Source organism: Columba livia, chromosome 2, assembly GCF_036013475.1.
Source record: "Columba livia isolate bColLiv1 breed racing homer chromosome 2, bColLiv1.pat.W.v2, whole genome shotgun sequence".
In the NCBI taxonomy this organism is placed as follows: Eukaryota; Metazoa; Chordata; class Aves; order Columbiformes; family Columbidae; genus Columba; species Columba livia.
The window spans coordinates 107,652,296-107,672,918 of record NC_088603.1 but is presented as its reverse complement, the minus strand read 5'-3'; the positions used below and the strand labels follow the sequence as shown (position 1 = coordinate 107,672,918).

General features: G+C 39.7%; 1 long non-coding RNA gene across 1 annotated transcript; it reads left to right on the top strand.

Moving 5' to 3' along the window:
- Positions 1 to 13,811: 13,811 nt before the first annotated feature.
- On the top strand, positions 13,812 to 20,368 carry LOC135578595 (uncharacterized). The gene is made up of 3 exons (XR_010470431.1): positions 13,812 to 14,544; positions 14,902 to 14,955; positions 19,181 to 20,368. It is a non-coding gene; the product is annotated as an uncharacterized LOC135578595 (long non-coding RNA).
- The last annotated feature ends 255 nt before the right edge of the window (positions 20,369 to 20,623 follow it).

Genomic DNA, 20,623 nt, shown 5'->3' with positions numbered 1-20,623 from the left:
AAGCAGCCAGAGGCTATTCTTCGTTATTAGTGGGCATTTCTACAGCCTTGAAACCTGTATCCATCAAGAGGCCTGAACACAGAAAACAGAGCAGGCTTTTTTTTCCCCTTTCCTGCCCTAGCAGCATGCCAGTGGAAGCAGCGAGATTTGCTCCTTTTTTGCATTGCCTGTTTTCTGAAAGATGCGGCGAGGAAGCCATTAGTAAGCAGAGCTGGCAGAGGAAGGACTTTGGTCAGAAATACAGACTACACGCAGATGCAGCCTCTGTGCCTGAGACAGCTTGCTGTGTGAAACCAAAGCCTCTGCGTGTAAATTCCCCCTTCACACACTTTCTTTCTCCACTATGTGAATTCAGCCTGGCTGGGACGTGGCCAGAGCTACCAGCTGAGTAACTCAACTGAGAGGAGTTTGCTGTGAGGTAAGGAATGGGACCTGTGGTTCCAGACTATCTGAGCTTTAGGAGCTGGAAATAAACCACAAATACTGCGGAGCTTACCCTGCTTTCTCAGGAGAAAGAACTACATTTGCATAGTTTTGCCATTGACATGAGCGGTCTGAGAACTGTATTTCCAACCTTTTTTTTTAATAGAGAAAAGCAGCCGGGTAATCACTACAGCAACTAAAGATTGTTGAGGTGAAGTGAGCTATGAAACACGCATGTATATTTTGAATGATCAGCCAGCACAATATTTAAGGGACTTTCTTAACCCACATGGCCTATAGATAAAACAGTCCCTTGGCTTCAGGTATGTGTCCCAAATGCAAGCAAATCATATACCATTTCAAAGTGGAGATGAGCTTGAGAAAGACAACTGGGTCGAAATATCTGCTAAATTCAGTGTAATTTTAGAGGAGAACCTGGCATCTTGGGCTCATTCTTTCTTAACACACATATTAATGTTAATTTACCAATGCATACATTTAACACAGCTGGGTAAAACTGCCTTTCCACAACTTCAGTGAAGGAAAGTTATCCAAGTGTTTTCTGAACATAGTCAACTTTCCATTCACATCAAAGCTAGATCTTCAGAAAGTAAAATCCTTTCTAAAGGCAGTTTGCATCATAGCACATTCTCAGCAGCAAAGTATTATCAAGCTGAATTGTTTATATTATTAATTATGCATCCAGAAGCCTTTATGAAGGAAGTATGAGTTACAAAAAAAAGACATTTCCTACGCAAATATTGAAACTTCATAATGATAGCCTCTAGCATAACAGGTCTTGACTGAAGATTCTGGAAATTATGTACATAATAATATAATTATCTCACGCTATGATTAGATGTGTGCATGAAATTCACTGTAACTCATTAGACTAGTCATTAACTCATTAGGGAAAAAAAAAGACAGCAAAGTCAAAGTATAACAGAAATAAACACTAAATATGTTAATCACTAAATATGTAGTATGGGTCTGGAGCACAAGTTTACATGGAACAACTGGGGAACTGGGGCTGTTCACCCTGGAGAAAAGGAGGCTGAGGGGAGACATTATCACTGTCTACAACCACCTAAAAGGAGGTTGTAGCATGGAGGGTGTTGGGCTCTTCTCCCAGGTAACAAGTGATAGGCCAAAAGGAAATGGGCTCAGGTTGCGCCAAGAGAGGTTTAGATGGGATATTAGGAAAAAGTTCTTCCCAGAAAGGGTTGTCAGGCATTAGAACAGGCTGCCCAGGGAAATGGCTGAGTCACCATCCCTGGAGGTGTTTAAAAGATGTGTAGACATGTATTTAGGGACATGGTTTAGTGGTGGACTCAGCAGTGCCAGGTAACAGTTGGATTTGATGATCTTAAAGCTCTTTTCCAACCTAAATGATTCTGTGATTCTATGATTAAGTGATACATGAAAAAATAGTTCCTCAGTCACCAGCTTTTCTATACCTTTTATTTGCCAGGACTAACCCTAACAATTTCGGCTTTCCTCATTCAGAACAGCTATGCTAAAGCAGAAAAGTTATTCTAGACATAATAACTTCTTTTCAAGGTTCCAAGGCAAGGACCGAACATAATTCAAAGTCTTCTCTGTTTTTCCACGCTGTTTTGTTGTATCAGGGACTAATCATCCTGATATAGTCTGGTACAATCTAACCAAGCAGTCAGCTTGATGAAGATAAAAGAATGCTAAAAATAAGTAGAGGGGAAAAAAAAGGTTTCCTGGATGCCGTCAGGAAGAAATGTATAGGAATAGAGTAAACAAAAGACTGTGGACTAGAGATACCACCAGTCTGATACAATATCACAATATAACATTACACAAAAACAGTATCTTGAGAATCAAAACTGAAACCAGAAGTTTAATTTGCATAACTCTTTGTTCTTCAATCCGAAAAAGTCTGGAGATATTAAGTCCTATATCCATGTCATCCATGGAGCTGACATTCCCTGTTTGCACAAGATAACAGGAAATAATATGAACAAAAGTATAGTGAGGAGCACTGTGAATATCACTATCTCACACAGGTGTTTGTTTCCTCTTTTAATCCAAGATTCAGCTATAGCACATTCCCAAATTCAATGTTCTTTTCAAGCCTTTACACATGAAAAGTTTTTCCGGTTCTTCTTTGTTGAATAGAAGTCAGTATTTTAGACCTCATTTTTCTGTGGCTTGCTTTCTATGAGTTAAACATTTCAGTCATCATCATTGTTGCAGCATAAATATTGTATTATACTGTAAAACAATGAACAGTAGTAATTCATGCACAGCTGCATTATTAGAAAAACCCACAATTTCTGTATATTATGGATTGCTCAAAGAAGCCCAAAACTTCTGAGTTACAAAATTCCACTGTATTTAAGCCACTTAAGAACTGAATATTTAGTAGTGTCTTTTAAAAGAAAATGGTAACATATTAATGTGATAGAAAAACTTGCCTGCTAGAAAAGATCCGTTTACAGTAGTGGAGATAAATAGATTAATTGGCTATAGCGGTTACTAAAAGCCAGTCAACAGAAGATCAGGTGTCTCAAAAAAGGAAGGAGGTAAATGGATTGTAAGCCATCAGTGTTAAATTAATCAGTTAGGCTGTAATGACTGACAGATATGTCTAGCCTAAATGTCCTTGGATAAAAATTCAAGTTGAGCTTTCCTTAACCTGTGTGCATCAGACGGGAAAATCTGTTCATTCCTTTCCTTTCTGTTGCTGTCTATTAATGGATGACTGGCTCAAACGCCCTACTTAAAAAAACTTAGAGTATTTCTGCTGATTTTCCTGGACTTCAGATCAGAACTTCCATAGGCAGAAAGATTGAACTCTTCGATCACTTTTGCTATTCCCTCAAATATATCTAATCTTTGATAAAAATCCACATTACTTCTTTAAGATTCAACTAAATGACTGTGAAATATGTCACATTCATTTGTTACTGACAAATTTTGAAGAAGAAAAGATGAAGACCAAGTCAAAAGCATGCATACAGTCAGAGCACATCAAACAGAAAAAAAACACCACTGGAAACACGGAACCACAAGCTGAGATGCAGGAGTGAAACTGGGCTGTGTTGTACACTAACTAATTCAGTCTAAGAAGAGAAGTAGGCAGAAAATAGGAGTGATAAATATTCAGTACTGGATGAAAGTTAAGAAACATCTACTTTGTAGCACAAATAGCTAATCTGATTCAAACACGTTTTAACTGCTCACTGAATTTATCTCTAAAATCTGTACAATTTATTTCTTCCCTCCTAATACTGTTTTTAATGCCTATTTTCTTCGTGACATTGCATACACTCTCTTTTAATGACTACTCTGTCTCTCCATTCGTTATTTGAACCAAGACATGGATTTACACTTTGGGTCCCTAGACCAACGTCTCTAGGTGTCCTAGAGAAGCCAGTCACTGGGAAAATGAACTGTACTTGAGAACTGAAGATCCTCGTGAACATCTGACAAGGTTGAGTGCCATTGTTTTCAAAATGTAGAGGAAGTTGATAACAAAGGGCAACTCTGACAAAAAGAAACCCAGCTGTCACGGGCAGGCATGAATACTGTATTATATCTGTGCTTCTCATTTTACACGGATGCAACATTATTCTTGACCTTGACTCCACTTAGTGGGCTGGAGGTTGAACCAGTCTTGTGTGTGTCCAGGGAATGACCCACCATTGTGCTGTGGAAACAGAGTGGGAGGGGAAGCAGCTAATCCGAGCATCCTCTCTGCTTTTCCTTTACATCCCATCTCTAAGGAGTTGCTGTCTGAATTCCTCAGACCTGGAGATGTTCCAGAGCAATTAGATGGTGCATCCCCTGAGACATGACTGCAGATTTTGCTGAACTTTTGTAGCTCTTTTTATTATTTTCTGTTCAATTAAATGGGAAAAAAAGCCTTAGGGTTGTAGCCCCTGCTCACATCCTTTTTTCGGCAGATAAAAACACATGGATCTGTTTGTGTCCACTTGGCAATGCAGCTAACCCTTTCTCTTCGGCAGTTCTTGAGTTTTTAACATGTTTAGAAAGTCTGTATGAAAATAACTTAACCATCAAGTTCAGTACTCCTGAACAAGGGAAAGCTCATTTTTATCTGACTTTTTTTTTTTAACCGACCTTTGTCTTTGATTCAAACATTGTGATGGGATCAACAAAACATAGACCAGAATCTGTGAACTCAATGTATTCAAAAGTCATATGCTACCTGATAAGTGCATTCAAACAGCGGTTCATTCAAATTATTTCCCATTATTTCCTATGTGGCAATATGTGTGCAAGGCTTCTCAGATACAACCAAAATAAGATAATATCAAATATAGAAGCCTTTAGTCTGAAAATATTTTAAACCAGGGGAGCTCTAGCTACAGCAAAGGAAAGTTGAAGTGCTAGCAGTATTGAATCATGTGAACTCCACAGGTCAGTTCCTCTCCTTATCTTTTAAAATATGCTTTTTACATGTTGATGAAACTCCAAGTTTATGGAGTAACTGGCTGTCTTCAAAGGCTTCTTTACATCTTCAATACGATTTGATAAACCTATCAAAGTTTTTCAAAGGTCTGGAAGCAAGCTATGCAAAAAAGAGCTCTCCAGAAACTAGACTCTCAATGCTGCACTTTTGCAAGTATTGGCACACTGTTTATGACAGACTTCTATAAATCCTTTACTCTGTCTGATTCAGCAAAATAAACTGGCTTGCTGAGGAAAGGGAGAAGCTGGTAAATGGAATATTGCTCAAGAGCACCGAGGTAGGAATACAGTGTCTATGTGCACTTCGCAATGCTGCTAAGGAAAATGCATTATAGCTAGCTGAACCTGTGAAACAAGCTTGAAATAAAATATAGTCATCTGTGTCAGAACCTGACTAAACACAATTTGGAAGAGAAATGTAACATTGCTGTAGCAACTGCATGTTTTTCTTTCAATGCTTCAGTCTAAACTTGTAGGTGTTCTTTTGAATTAGCTGAGTGTGTGTACTGACGGAAAAATGACACTTTCCAAATCATCTCCATATATTGCAGCAAGTTCTTGGAGATGCTATAACTTAAAATTCTGATAGCACATAATAAACTCAAACTTGTAAAGTTTGATGATGCAAGACAGCTTGCTTGTAAGCCACACAGTTAATCTGTCTGTATTACACATGGTGTCTTATACAATTGCAATATAGTAACTACAAAAACTTTCACAAATAATAATAAAAAGCAGGAAAGACAGCTGTGGATTCACTGAAAATAAAAATATTTTGCAGTCTCATTTCAAATGTTGGTAAAGAAATGGTGATGTGTTTTTTTACTGTCTTGAGTCACACAAAAAAATCAAACATGGGCTTTGCAAAAATGCTCAAGACTAATAATTAATAATTAAATTATCAAATATTTGAAACAAGTACCCCTGTAAGATTTCTGAAAGACTTCAATACAAATAAATCATAGAATGTCCTGAGTTGGAAGGGACCCACAAGGAACATCGAGTCTCACTCCTGTCCCTGTATATGAAAACCCCACAGTTCACACCGCGTGTCTGAGGGTGTTGTCCAGTCTCTTGAACACTGTCAGGCTTGGGGCCGTGACACCTCCCTGGGGACTCTGTTCCAGTGCTCCACCACCCTCTGGGGGAAGAACCTTTTCCTAATGTCCAAACTAAACCTCCCCTGGCACATCTTCCTGACATTCCCTTGGGTTTTGTCACTCGTCACTAAAGAGAAGAATTCAGCACCTGCCCTTTCTCCTCCCCTCGTGAGGAAGCTGTAACCACCATGAGGTCTCCCCTCAGCCTCCTCTTCTCCAAGCTGAACAAACCCAGTGACTTTAGCCACTCCTCATACGGCTTCCTCTCCAAACCCTTCACCAACTTTGTAGGCATCTTCTTAACACTCTCCAGTAGCTTTATATCTTTTTTATACTGTGGCGCAAAAGTAAGATCTGTGGTAAATACATACAGAACTATTCCTTTGGTTCCCATTTCCAATAGTAAAAAAAAATATATCAGAAAGAACACAGAAGAATTCACATTTTCTCTGCCATGGCACTGAGGTACTGCCAGCTGTGCCCCTGCCCAACCCCTGGGGCTCCCACCACCCTGCCCATAGTCCAGGTCCAGGTCCCCATTTCAGCCCCCAGGGCCATCAGCCCCTGCCCCAGTCACACCACAGCAGGGCTGATCTCCAGCTCCCCACAGCCCTTCCCTGCCCAGCCACAGGCCCCGCAGAGACATGTATACCACAGCAAGCCCACATCCCAGCCCAGTCTCAGCCTGACCCCATCCCCAGGGAGGTGCTTGACACCTGGGGCTGCCCCAGTGCCCCCAGCTGCCCTGTTTCTGTCTGGGGTGGTGGGACGGGCCCTGCCTGCCAGGTCCTGCCCTGCCCTGCCAGCCCAGGGCAGGCCCCATCACTCAGCCCCTAGGGAGATCCTGGCCCCCATGGTGCCCAGACACCCTCCTCATTTGGCAAAAATACATGTAAATGTTTACTTTTTATCAGCTCTAATTTTTGCTTTATGTTTTACCTTAAACAATTAAGAATATGTAAAATATGTGCATGTGCAGTGAACAGCCTCTGGTCTTAGCACCAGGGAACATATTCATTGTGGGAACTTTTTGCAGCAACCGAAAAACTGCACTTTGAACATCACAGTGTCCCATCTTCTCCAACATTATCATATACTGAAAGTGGTTTTATACCGGCAATACCAAAGGACAGTGGAGCTGTAAGAAAATATCTTAGAGTCTTAGCACAAGGACATCCATTTTGTGTCTTGACTCATCTTCCTTGCCTGATCATCTGTGCTACATACCCAAAACTGACATTTAAGCAGGTACCTATAGCAGAAATCCTTGTCACAGCAAGATAAAAAATATGATGCAGTTTAAAAAAAGCAGCATAATTCCATTGGTGACATGCAGAATTATTATAAATACTACAATACACTGCCAACTTGCTCCAGTGTAGGGCATTCATGATGTGGCCATGATATGTTATAAATTACGCTTCTTGTATTACAACAGGTCCAGGCATGTTGCAACCTGCTCCTCTGAACCCAGAATACAGCCAATCATAACGAATGGCGTGCTCAGGAAACGCGTACTATAAACGTAAAAACGCCACACCTGGGAGGCTGGAAGACTTTTACTATTGAAACCTAAAGAGTTGCCTGCTCCTTCCCAGATGTAGCACGTCTGTTTTCATTTCCTACTTTTATTGCCTCAACGTAAATTGTGCTTTGCTTTCCAGTAAAGAGTGATTTTCTTGGTAGTGGACAGATATTGCTGTAGTTTTATAACCTGAAAGCCAAGTTATTCATCCTCTTTGGCTGCAGATCTTTCCTTACGGGGGGATGAGGGATGAAGCACAGCCTTGGAGCCTAAGAACAGTCCTGCTTTTTTGGTACCATTTACAGTCTCACCATTTCACTCATTTGCTGTATTTTCTTACATATTCTTTTATACTACCCTGTGAAACCATTAAAAAATGAATCATCCCTCAATACACAACATCTAAGCCTCTGAATGCATGTGTCTGCATGGTAAGCAGAAACAATAACTCGATTAACATGTGAGGGCAGGTTTGTTGGGATTTTGTCTTTGTTTATTACATTTATTTATTTTATTTTTATAAACAGATGAACCATAGACAAGTCAGTTTCCATAGAAGTATATTATCATCTCACCTCACTGAAACTACTCTCAGGGAGGAGGGGAAAAGCAGCAGAATGGAGTCATGTTTGGAAGTATACCATCTCAGTTCTCAAAAACCCAAACATTGGCACCTGAGCAATCCTTCACCTCTGCAAGAGTCTCCTGGTTCCCCTTGTATCACAGCAATCAAACATCCCCCTTACCTGACTTGTTACATGTCTTCCTACTCTTGGGACACACGATGCAAAATGGGTTCTAGCACCCAGCTAAAGCTGATCCTGGGATTGCCATGGAGCAGGACACCCAGGAAAGTCAGCCAGCCACAAACTTCCTTCTGTTACAGACTCATAGAATCACAGAATAGTTTGGGTTGGAAGGGACCTTCCGAGGTCATCTAGTCCAACCCCCTGCCATGAGCAGAGACATCTTCAACTAGATCAGGTTGCTCAGAGCCCCATCCAGCCTGGCCTTGAATGTCTCCAGGGACGGGGCATCTACCACCTCTCTGAGCAACCTGGGCCAGTGTATCACCACCTGCATTGTAAAAAGTTTCTTCATTTTATCTAGCCTGAATCTCCACTCTCAGTTTAAAACCATTACCCCTTGTCCTGTCACACAGGCCCTAAAAAGTCTGTCCCCATCTTTCTTATAAGCCCCTTTTAAGTACTGAAAGGCTGCAATAAGGTCTCCCCGGAGCCTTCTCTTCAGGCTGAACAAACCTAACTCTTTCAGCCTGTCCTCATAGGAGAGGTGTTCCAGCCCTCTGATCATTTTTGTGGCCTCCTTTTGACACTCTCTAACAGATCCATGTCTTTCCTGTACTGGGAACCTCAGAGTTGGACACAGAACTCCAGGCAGGGTCTCAGCAGAGCAGAGTAGAGGGGCAGAATCACCTCCCTTGACCTACTGGCCACTCTGCTTTTGATGCAGATCAGAATACACTTCGTCTTCCGGGCTGTGAGTGCACATTGTCTGCTTATGTCCAATCTTTCACCCACGGGGTGTCCTTCTCCACAGGGTTGCTCTCAATCCCTTTATCCCCCAGTCTGTACTGATATTGGGAATTGTCCCACTGAGGTGCAGGACCTTGTACTCTGCCTTGTTGAACTTCATGAGATTCCCATGGCCCCACACTTCAAGCTTGTCAAGATCCCTCTGGATGGCATTCCTTCCTTCAAGTGAAACAATTGCACCATTCAGCTTGGTGTCATCTGCAAACTTGCCAAGGGTGCGCTAAATCCCACTGTCTATATCATTGATGAAGATATTAAACAGAACTGGTCCTAATACAGACCCCTGAGGGACACCACTTGTCACTGATGTCCATACGGACATTCAGCCGTTGACCATCCATCAATCCATATCTCTCCAATGTCCTGGCATTTCAGCCTGGCAAGAAGTGTGTTTGCATGCACTGAACACAAGCACTCACAGAAATAGGATAGCAGAGTGTGTTGAATTCTGCTGTAACTTTGCTTTCTTAACATCCCAGAGCAACTGACAGCATTAGGGACTCATGAACAACACACATCTGTCTTTTGCCTCTGGCTGAAACTTCCTTCACCATCAATTAAATGACTGATTCCTTTTTCTTATATGGACCAGCCCTTGGTTCATTTTCTGCAATTAAAATAGGAACTTCCATGCCAGGTAGTGTTCTCAGCAGCACATGCCTTAACCTTGACTAATCCTACAGATATCAGTAGATTTGCTGTGGTTTTGCAATATGCATAAATAAAAATTATTTTAAATCGTGTTCACCATCCTGGCTATTATTTCTTCATTTATGCCACAACTGTGGCTCAGTCAACACTGCTTTATAGCTCTAATGGAAGAACAGTTATTTTGGAGTGAAAAGTATGCTAAACCCAGCAGGCATATTTAGCTCTAACAGAGTTGTTTTATCCATAGATCAGAAACAGTTGGTGAAAAAAAGGAAAAAAAAAGTCACTATCATTATCGCTGTTATTGAAGTAGGGAAGTTAATACATCTGGTAGTAAAGTTACTTTTTTCCAGCATCACAGAGCTGTCACCAAAGGCATCTGGACCTCCTGACTCACAGTCTAATACTTTGATTATTCAGTTTTTTCGCCTTCACAGGAAGGTTCCCCAGTTTCTCTACAGGATTTTTCAGACAGAAATATTAGCACTGTGCAAATGACCTCCAAACTGATGTGCATAAAGTCTGACCACATCACGCTTGTGACAAAAAGTGCTTGTAATATTTACTAGCTTGGGCACAGTGGATGTGGCAGACTTCCAGTCAGTTCACAGATATTGCTACTGCTTCTGCAAGTAGCTGCAAGACCTTCACTAGCCCTAAGTAGGTGCCCGAAGTTCTCCTTCTCCACTCAGACAAAATTTCTGAGAGGTAAAAATATATATTACATATATATATATTTATGCAGGACGAAATGCAGATACTCAGATGTGGTAGTCTTAAAGCCATGTGTGCGTTTCACTTTAGTTTTACTTCTTCCTCTTGCCAGGACAGCATGGTTTTAACCAACCCCTGTAATTATGCTTCCCAGGTACACTCTGTTTCCAGAAATATATGAACTAGGAATTTATAGAACTATGTCAAAACTATATGTACTCTCCTTCATGTCTCCACTATTAATAGTTGCATGGTTGATGGCTCCATTGAAAAGTGTGTCTTCCTTGAAGTATTGTTCAAGGAGTAAATGCTGGACCATTGTGTGCTGATACACAAAAGTTCTCTGAGCAGGTTTGGCTAAGGAGTGGATAAGATAGCATAGCCAGATCCTACCTTAAATAGCCTGTAACTATCAGTGTTCTATAAACCTTCTGTTATTTGGAGGAAGAGAAGAGGTTTCCAGGAGTACCAAAGAGGAAAGATTATCCATATTATTTATGACATTTAGGTTCCTACATGCCTTGAGATGTAAAACAATTCCACCTTCGGGTAAAAGGTTATTTATAAGGGCAGTTTGTTTAAATATATCAATTTTTGAAGGTGTTCAGATGAAGATTTACTATGGCTTACTTGATGGTGTGAATAATTCATCCTTTTCAAGACACGCATATACTCATTTCAGAGATGAAATGCCTCCAAAACCACATTATTGACTTGGAGACCAGTATTCACCAAGCAACATCAGATATGTAAGAGAATAAGAGGAGCTTTAACACGCTGAAATAAAGGGGCGGGGGGGGGGGGGAGAAGTTTTGCCCTTTAGTGGTCACAACAAAAAAAAACTTGTTTCTGCAACAATTAAAAACCCCTATTTCACATTCATTAATGCCAAAACTCAAGATGACATTCTGGCTGCAGGGGGAAGCAAATGATGTACCAAGAACAACTGGAAATAGACTGCATCCTGTCCTCCCCAGCGACTGGAGCTCCCCTGCACAGGGGCTGGTTTAGTGGCCCAGCAGTGTAGCCTGCCCTTGGAGAAAAGGAGCCAGCTGGTTTGGCGACACAGCCAGATCCATATAACTCCTTGTGGTATTTGGCTGCAAGCTCTGAAGGGCTGCACAATGCTCCATTCTTGCCCATGCAAGGGGAGCACTATGTAGCCGTCTTTTGCATCACTCCCCAAGGCACCCATCTGTGACTGCTCATGCTAGTTAGACGTGACTATAGATGCTGTAAGGTATTCATTCCACCAGCTTTTACAAGAAATCCTTCAGACTTTGCTATAGAATGGGTTAGTTTCTGATTTATAGTGAAAATGAAATGAAAAGAAAGATTTGTGGACTAAATGAAATGAAGCAAGGAATTGTGGGGTACCTGTGATAGATGGTGGCAGACTGCAGATTCATGTTTCCCTCAAGTCAAAGGATCCAAAACATACACTCCTTACGGAAGGAAAGAAACTACCCTCTGATATAAAAGGCACCTCGTTGGTAATAATGATTCACATTCATATTGCAAGGGTGAGATAACACGTTAGACACCAGGGATCTGTCTTCCACAATGCCAGAGTCCTGTTGACTCTGCAGAGCTGGGGTAGCACCTGGTGTGCACATTCATACACAGCAGCAAGGACACCAAAGAACTTCTGGCTTATTTTCAGTGCCAGCTTTTGCCATCCAGAACACAGAGCCTTCTCTTCACAATACAGTACTCAGGTTAGAACTGGATGTAGATGTTTATTTTCTTACTTTTTGGAGAAGATAAGGAAGGTGCGAAATTCTCAGAGGTAAATGTCCAACTGGCGCCCTCAGCCTCATTTTCATATCTTCTCTCTTTTCTCTTCCCACACACATAAAATAATTGGAAACTAACCCGTCAAGAACAAGTTCATGGCAAGCTACAAAAACAGTTCACTTCCCTAAAGCAAAGCAATCTTTCAGCTCACAAATTCAGTTACCATTCTCTGGTGAAACAGCCAGAAGAATCAGCAATACCAATACATTGTAACAGACGTGCCATAAAAATCCTTTACGCATTTAACAGCCAATACAACGCACATATTAGAAGTAGGTGATTTTATCAGTGCTAAATCCAAGCATCAAAAGACAAACAATATTAACCAGAACAAATCAAGGTATTTCTGTGGAGGCAGTCAGGACATCACAATGGCTTTACAATAAATTCTGAAGAGTACTCAGCTAAAGAGTAATATTTTTAGTCACAAACTAAGTAACTGAATCACTCCAAAAGTGTTGTAACAGGCTTGGTACCGGTAACGTGACTGAAACTGAGGAGAAAAGGGTAGAAACACTAGCCCTGTAAACTTCTAGTCATTAGAATAGTCCCATACATTTTTATAGCAATATTCATGCAAGTAATATTATAGCTTATTAATCTTTCCAAGGTAAAAATAAAAATTTTGCAAGGTAATGATTAAAAATACTTCTGCTCTGGTGGTGGTGAACCAGTATAAAATGAGATGACTTTATGAAGTCAACGAGAAAATAATATTTATACATGACACTTAAGAATCTTGATACTTAAAAATAATAAAGCCAAGTACTTTGATTGGCAGGGCTGAAGATAGGCCCTCTCCAGACACATGAACACAAAGCAGAAGTACTCTTTTCAGTCAGGATTGGAAGAGTACTGAAAATAATTAAATCTTTTTTACAAAGACATAACGTATTTTTATTAATGAAGAGCAATAATACTTACACCCACCTCAATGCAAACCACCTATCTTCACTTGCTGACTATTTCTTTTGAGCAACAAAAAAAATGCATTTTCCTCTAAGAGTGCATCTTAAATCATGTTTACACCTTCGCTCCCATTATATTTTTATTAGTGACTTTTACTTCAGTATCTCTGTGAACAAATCAAGAACGGACTCATTGTGGTGCATACTGCACAGAAACAGGCCACCACAAAGGACTGCCCTGATGAGCTTGTATATAAAATAAGAAATTGGTCATGCATGTCAATAGCACAAATGTCTTTACCCACCAATGTAGAGACAATCGTAAGAAGAGGAACAAATTTTATGAAGCAGTCAGGAGGGAACATGCCAAGTTAATATTGCAGAACATATGTGACCTAATGTATTTTCAAAATACCCGTAATGTTTTCCACTGTATTTGTCAAAAAATGTTCTTATGATTGTACATAGGGCTTGAATACAAATAAGTGGATCAGCTTTCACACTCTGCCAGATAACTTCAAGATCAGATCAGCTATTACCCTAAAAGCAGCAAAGGCTGTTCCAATATCAATAATATTTTCCTGTTTTAATAATCATTATATTTGCTCATATATGCTTTGATTTTACCTTTCATGAATCCGGTACAATAAGCTCTACATTTATAAGGAAATGAATAGCCAAGGGAAAAGGTTATTTCCTTTGGCTCAGGCCTTGCTCTTGCTGGGCTGGGCAGAACTATTCTTGACCCAGTTTTATAGGTTTCACAGTTGGCTGACCCATTCATTGTCAACTGATACGGATGTTAGCTCAAAATTGTCCTAGCAACCAAGAAAGCACACAAAGATCTGAAGGAACTCCAGCATTTAAACACTTACTTTGAGATCTCTCATTCAATGCAAGTTAGGCAAGCGCAGAGGAGAACATTCGCCAGCACAGAGTCGGTAACAAGCTGCTTTGTGAAAAGGCCGCTAGCTCAGCTGGCTAAAGCAGGGTTCAGTGCATGCCAAATTACTGCCTAATTAATAAATAGTCTAAAGAGCATGTGTCCCATTCCGAGATTGTGAACTGTGTCTTCAAAAAGGAAGGAAACAGAACAGATGGGACTATCTTGAAGCGCGTCCATATGGAGACAAGGCTCCTCTCCTAGCAGCAACACATGACAGGTTGTGCAGATGCAGAATGGTTGACAGTGCCCAAGAACAGCCACGATAATGCTGACACCTCCTGAGAATCCACAGTTTCAATGTGCTGGTAATTACTTGTCCTTCGGTTCCTTGTGTTTTAGCTCTAAGTAACAAGAGGAGCCAACGATGTCACACTTTGTGAAGTGCATCAAGTCTGGGTTCAAGGGGAAGCACTGCCATAAATCATTTTGGGTTTAAAAGGAGACATGTAGTAATGTGGTAAGTAAAGTTCACCAATACAGTATAATCTCCACTGCCAACCCCTGAAGTGCCTTGAAATTACCATGTCAGTTTTGACCTGAAAATTAGGGTAACCCTAAGAAAATTGGAACTTAAAATTATCTAAATGTGTTTGCCAAGCAGAAAATGCTCAGAAAAAAAATATTTAAGGAATAATAGCTTGCACTGAGAAAACAGGCTTTATTACTGTATCAACAGTTTATAGGTGTTACTCTTGTAATTCTTATAACAAGATTCCTAATCATATTGTACTACCTGAGCTACTTTTGTTAGTCAGTTTTTATTCATACTTTAATTGATTAAATGTCATTTTTTGTCCTTTTTCCTGTTTTACAGTTCTGCAACACCATCTTGTCCTTTCATCAAAGCTGTTTAGAAAGGAGCAAAAAGGTCAGTTTGCAGTTTGTCTATTTTTCAGCAATCTGATTGGCATTCTACAGACAAATTACAGTTTTCCCATAACCAAGAATGTGCAACACAATAGATTGGTACTCTTACAGATTGGGAGGAAAGCTCACATGTAAAAATCCTCACAAAATGGATTTTCCCTGGAAAGTTATATTTACCTTTCCCAAGGTATTCCTGCTGTTCCCTACACTTAGAATGAGAAATCCTAAATCTGCCATGGGAAGTTTAACTATAACAGGTCCTAAGAGTCAGATTTTAAATGGCATTCACAGTGCTCACTGTTGCTTTTTGCAAAGTCTCTTAGTGCACTCAATACAACCAGCCAATTTGTTTGTCTCACAAGATTGCCCACTGGCATCAGACACCCTTCAAGGTGCTACCGTGTCATATGTTGCTGCAACACAGAGCAAATAGATCCTATCCCCAGTCTTACTGCGGAATGAGAATAATACAGATCAGCATGACAAGCAGTGTCTGGTGTACACAGGTTATCTGTCCACTGATACCAACGAGATTATGAACTTAAACCCTTAACAAGAATATTTTGCTTTCATACAGAGCTTCTGAGTCAGCATTTGCCATGAAAACAACAGTTTTCAGTAAATAGTTTTCATTTTGTGACTGATAAATCAGATCCATTCAGTCTGCATTTGTTGAGCCAAGTGCCCTGGAAAGGCTATAATTTTTACCTGAGGGGATCATTAGTTTATAGGCAATGGTGTGCTTGGCTAATACACAATATATGAAAATAAATACTGTCCTTACATTGAGAAGACTGGAATAAAAACAGAGAAATCTAGAAAGATGGTACCATTGGGAAGTCCAGAAATCATTTGTCTAAATTGTTTCATTCTTGCAGAAATTATGTTTATGATGGATACTACACTGTAACAGATTACACAATTTCAGCTGAATGTACTATAAACTCTGAATGTGGCAGAGAATCATTTTATTCCCTAACTTGACATCCTGTTCTGACAATATTTAAGCTATGTTTAAATTTGAAAAGTTTTCTAGATTATGAAGATTTGCATAGTGCACTTCAAGATTAATTGCATTCCAGTACTCAAAATAATTGTTGAAGTGGAGACCTACTCTTCTAAGTCCCTGCACGGTGACATTTTAAAGGATGCATTCTGCCATCCTATATTCCAAATATGTCTACCTTTAATAAGGACCTTAGAAGACCTATAAAATCAATGTTTAAATGATATTTTTCTCAAACAAAGTTGGGGTTTTGTTAAATTTCCTCTGGCAGTACAGACAGCTGCCTCAGACTTTTCATGATTCTGGAGCAAACGATTTTTCTTAAGTAATAAAGAGTTCAAGAGGGAACTGAGGTTTGCTATGAAACATTTTAAAATGAACATTCATAAAACAACATTGAATAAATAAAAGTGGGAAAATCTATATGCTTTAATGTCTTCAACATTCATCATAGTTTGTCACCAACTGACTACTTCTGCTCCTAACTGATCAACATTATTTAATAATTTTCTGAAGCCATTCAAAATAGAGTTAGAAGATATTGACCCAAGCTAAGATTACAAATATTGCAATATCCTTTTAGTTAAAACTTTTGAAATATCATCTCAGGATACAAACACAACTCCTGATACAAATAAAGTAGCAAATACGGTTTATAATGCCACAGTTCTTAGTTTATCAGACTTGTCTTGAGGTGTCACCTGAGAAGCCGAGTGGCCTGGACAAGTCCAGGTCTTAAGTTCCTCCCCACAAATATAGAAGAACGGCATGTCAAAGACTGCAGCAAGGTAGGATGAGTTCAGAACGAAGCACAGAAGACAAACAACAGACATGTAGGGGGTCCTTATTTTTCCCTTCATCTGAGCACATCCAAAGGGAGTCCTGCGTGGCCCACAACTATTACAGTTCTACAAACACTTCTTAAGAAGGAACACGGTACTTATTTTAACATAATAGTTACAGTGAAATATTTTTCTGGCCTACTAGTACTCAGCAGTTACTCAACCTGTGACCTTGGGCAGAACACTCCTTAGTGAACATTGGTGACAACCAATGATAGGACAAGGGGTAATGGGTACAAACTGGAGCACAAGAGGTTCCACTTAAATTTGAGAAGAAACTTCTTCTCAGTGAGGGGGACAGACACTGGAACAGGCTGCCCAGGGGGCTTGTGGAGTCTCCTTCTCTGGAGACATTCAAAACCCGCCTGGACACCTTCCTGTGTAACCTCACCTAGGTGTTCCTGCTCTGGCAGGGGGATTGGACTAGATGATCTTTCAAGGTCCCTTCCAATCCCAAACATTCTGTGATTCTGTGAACTGTAAGATGTTTCAGGACTTACGCAGCGTAATCTGTAATCAGTGCAGGTGACCAGCCTCATAAAGTGTCAAACAGATCAACTCTCGACCTGTATCTTGCACCAGCAAATGAAAAGTAAACTATTAAGGACAGATGATTTGTGAAGATGGGCATATTTTCAGAACTAAAAGCAGGTAAGTAGTGTAACTATGAAACAATTCACCTTTATCTAAGCTTCTTTTCCCTTCCTTGTAATTTAACCATTTTTGGGGGAAATAGGAACTCCAGTATTCCTTTTTCTAGGGTAACAGGTTTTGGTGCTTCCATTAGAAAACTATTTCAAGTTGTTAGTGCCATTAAATTGATCTGCACATGTTTTGGATTTGTGCTATTCCTCACATTCTGCTTCTCTTCCAGATTTAAGTAGACCAGCAGCATTCAAGTCTGCATGTTCTCTTCTCTTAGGCATGTAAGAAGTCCATAGAACAATTAGAAAAAGACCATAAATAGTTAATACGAATATTCAGTGCCTCCACTGGCATGAGTCATATGGTGATTTTCTGCACAAGACATTTCTCCCTTTTTGAAAAGTGCCTGTTTTAGGGAGAGATTCTGTTCTATTGTCGGAAATAAAATCTTTTGGGTTTCCACTCCTACTGAAAATAACAGATAGGGAAGAAACTCCAAGAGCAGGTGTGAACTGTGACTTTAGTGAATAGCCAGAAGTACCACAGTAACAAACGATGCAGGACCAATTAGACCTCTGATGTAAATGGTAATATTATCCCATGAGGAATGTGGTTAGAGGGACAGCATGGAATCAGAGTCAGCAAATTCTTATTGTCTCATTATGAGATTTAGAAGCAACACATTCTTTTAGAACAATTTTAATCTGAGTATCCAATAATTCCTAATTAAAAACAACTGCAGTTTTATCCAGGTTCTGGAGGAAAAGTGCATGTGGGTTGTCAAACACATATGCGTACACAAGTTTAAAGAAAGTTGAAGTGGACAGCTTGGCGATAACCATATCAAACAACAAAGTTGGGACTCGCACAAAAAGAGGAGGGAATCATGTAAGAGTGCCCCAGCCTTTCTCTTCACCAGCCAAACGGCACCAGCAGCACCACAGCTTACAGGTCAGACAGGATTAGCTTTATATTAGAGTTATGAGGGAAAACTATGGTATTGTTTCTTTAATCCTTATGGATATAGTAGGCTGCTGGATCTTGGATTTTTTTCTCTACTTTTCCCCGAAGCAACAGCCAACTCATGGATCTCCTGAATGGCCTCTGGGGAATACATTTTCTTTATGTGGTCTCTTTGCCTCTGTTTTATGTACTAGCCTTTTGGTAACAGGATTCTAAGATGTTAATGTATTCGTTGCTCTTTGACGACACACAGACCAGATGGCATAACAATGAAATAACAAAAAATACACTCGTGATACAAGTCTAAGTCATATTCCAAAATCATAGACTTGTAGAATCATTTTGAATGGAAAAAACCTTCAAGATCACCAAGTTCAACCATTAACCTAACACTGCCAAGGCCACCTCTAAACCATGTCCTCTAAACCTCATCTATGTGCCTTTTAAACACCTCCAAGGATGGTGACTCAACCACTTCCCTGGGCAGCCTGTTCCAATTCAGAACTATTCAAAAACTACTAGGAAACGGCTACTCTGACCATACTTTTAAAACACAACTAGCGTGTTATGTTAAAGAAGTGTATTCTGTCATCTTCAATTGTAGAAGTTACTATGCAGAAGTCATAGATTAAGAGAGAAGCAAATATGGTAGTGGCTGTTTATCAAGCTATGTAAGATGCACCAATCAGTGTTTCATCAATGATAGTTAAAAGCATTGAATTCTGTACTTGCAGGTATTTTGTTAAAAAAATTTCTTCTTCTATCAACAGCATGGACTTTCCTATCACTGCACCATTTCCAAGCTGAGACCCTTGCTTATTGTGTGCACTCCACATGAAATTCAACTTGAAAAAGGGTTGTAGCAGAAGAACAAGAAATGGTGAAAATACCACAGAGATTTTGTGTGATGTTGCATAGCAAATGCACATTTTTTTAAATAGCTAAGTAAATAAATGAATAAATAACAAAACAAAAAAAAACAGTTCAGAAGTATGTAACAATGGAATTTCAGTTGGAATGGGCATAGGAAAGTGAACTGACATGATAAAATAAGGGGTTTACTACAAATACTCATATTTTAGGTTGTTATGTTCCAATTTCTTCCATCTGTGACAGCATTCAAATCATAGTACACAAAATAAAGGGTCAGTGAGAAACAAAACCTCCTTTTCCATCATTTGTAGAATACGTTTTCAAGTAACAGTTTTTAAGAAAAAAATGAAAGCAATCAAAACCAGTTAAAGAATAAGGTTTTGATTAGGCAAAAAGCATTACTTAATTCATTGTTTTTAAATTATAGCTCTCTGTTCCATAATAAGAGTTCAGAGGAGGTTATACTTTTCCGTTACTAAATGAAATCCATCATAGACTCATGCAAAGGAATATTTTTCCCCAGTGAGTGACAACTGTTTTCAGTCTCCAAAGATGCTACAAGGATTCTACGAAGTCCTGAGACTTTCACTAATAACTTAGGTCCTTGTTGATCAGAATACCAATAAATCATATTACTACAGAAATCCAGAATCCCATAATTAAAATGTTTGCCCTTTCATGCCTACAGGAAGACACTTTATGTAACGTTTTAGACTGAAATATAGGAATTTTTGTTAGTTTTAGCTAACCAGGGCTACAGGAACCACAAGAACTGCTGCTAGCATTTGCATGTTGAATAATACATTAATTTTTTTTATTTAAAGTTTAAGTTCCACAGGTTGAAGATTAAATTGCGACCTCTCTAAATTCCCATACCTATCAGTAAAACACAGATATAATAATATCTGCACAGACACATCTGTTGGGATCTGGAGTCAATATTACAAGCAACTTTTCCTCAGAACTGTTTCTGCTTGCTTTGGAGTTCTTTTTCTGCTCCTATCTGTTTTAGATCTTCTTTTAATGTCTCTTGTTCAGGATTTCCATCTCTTCAGGGACCAGGTTAGCCACCTAACTGCATCCAGGAGAGTAGGTATTGGTGTACCATTCCCCTATGTGATTCTGCTGGCAATGAGGAATTTGAAGTGCTGCACCATGGATTCTGTCTGTATGAGGTCATTATTGAAAACACTGTAGACTGCATTAGTAATTGTGTTGTTTCAGGCAAGACAGATATTGAGATCACCAAGAAAAAGTTAACAGTACTCCATTAGCTAGCACAGTATTTCCTGTTGTGGTCATAAGCTCCTCCTGTGTGACTCAGAGATGTTGGCCACCCT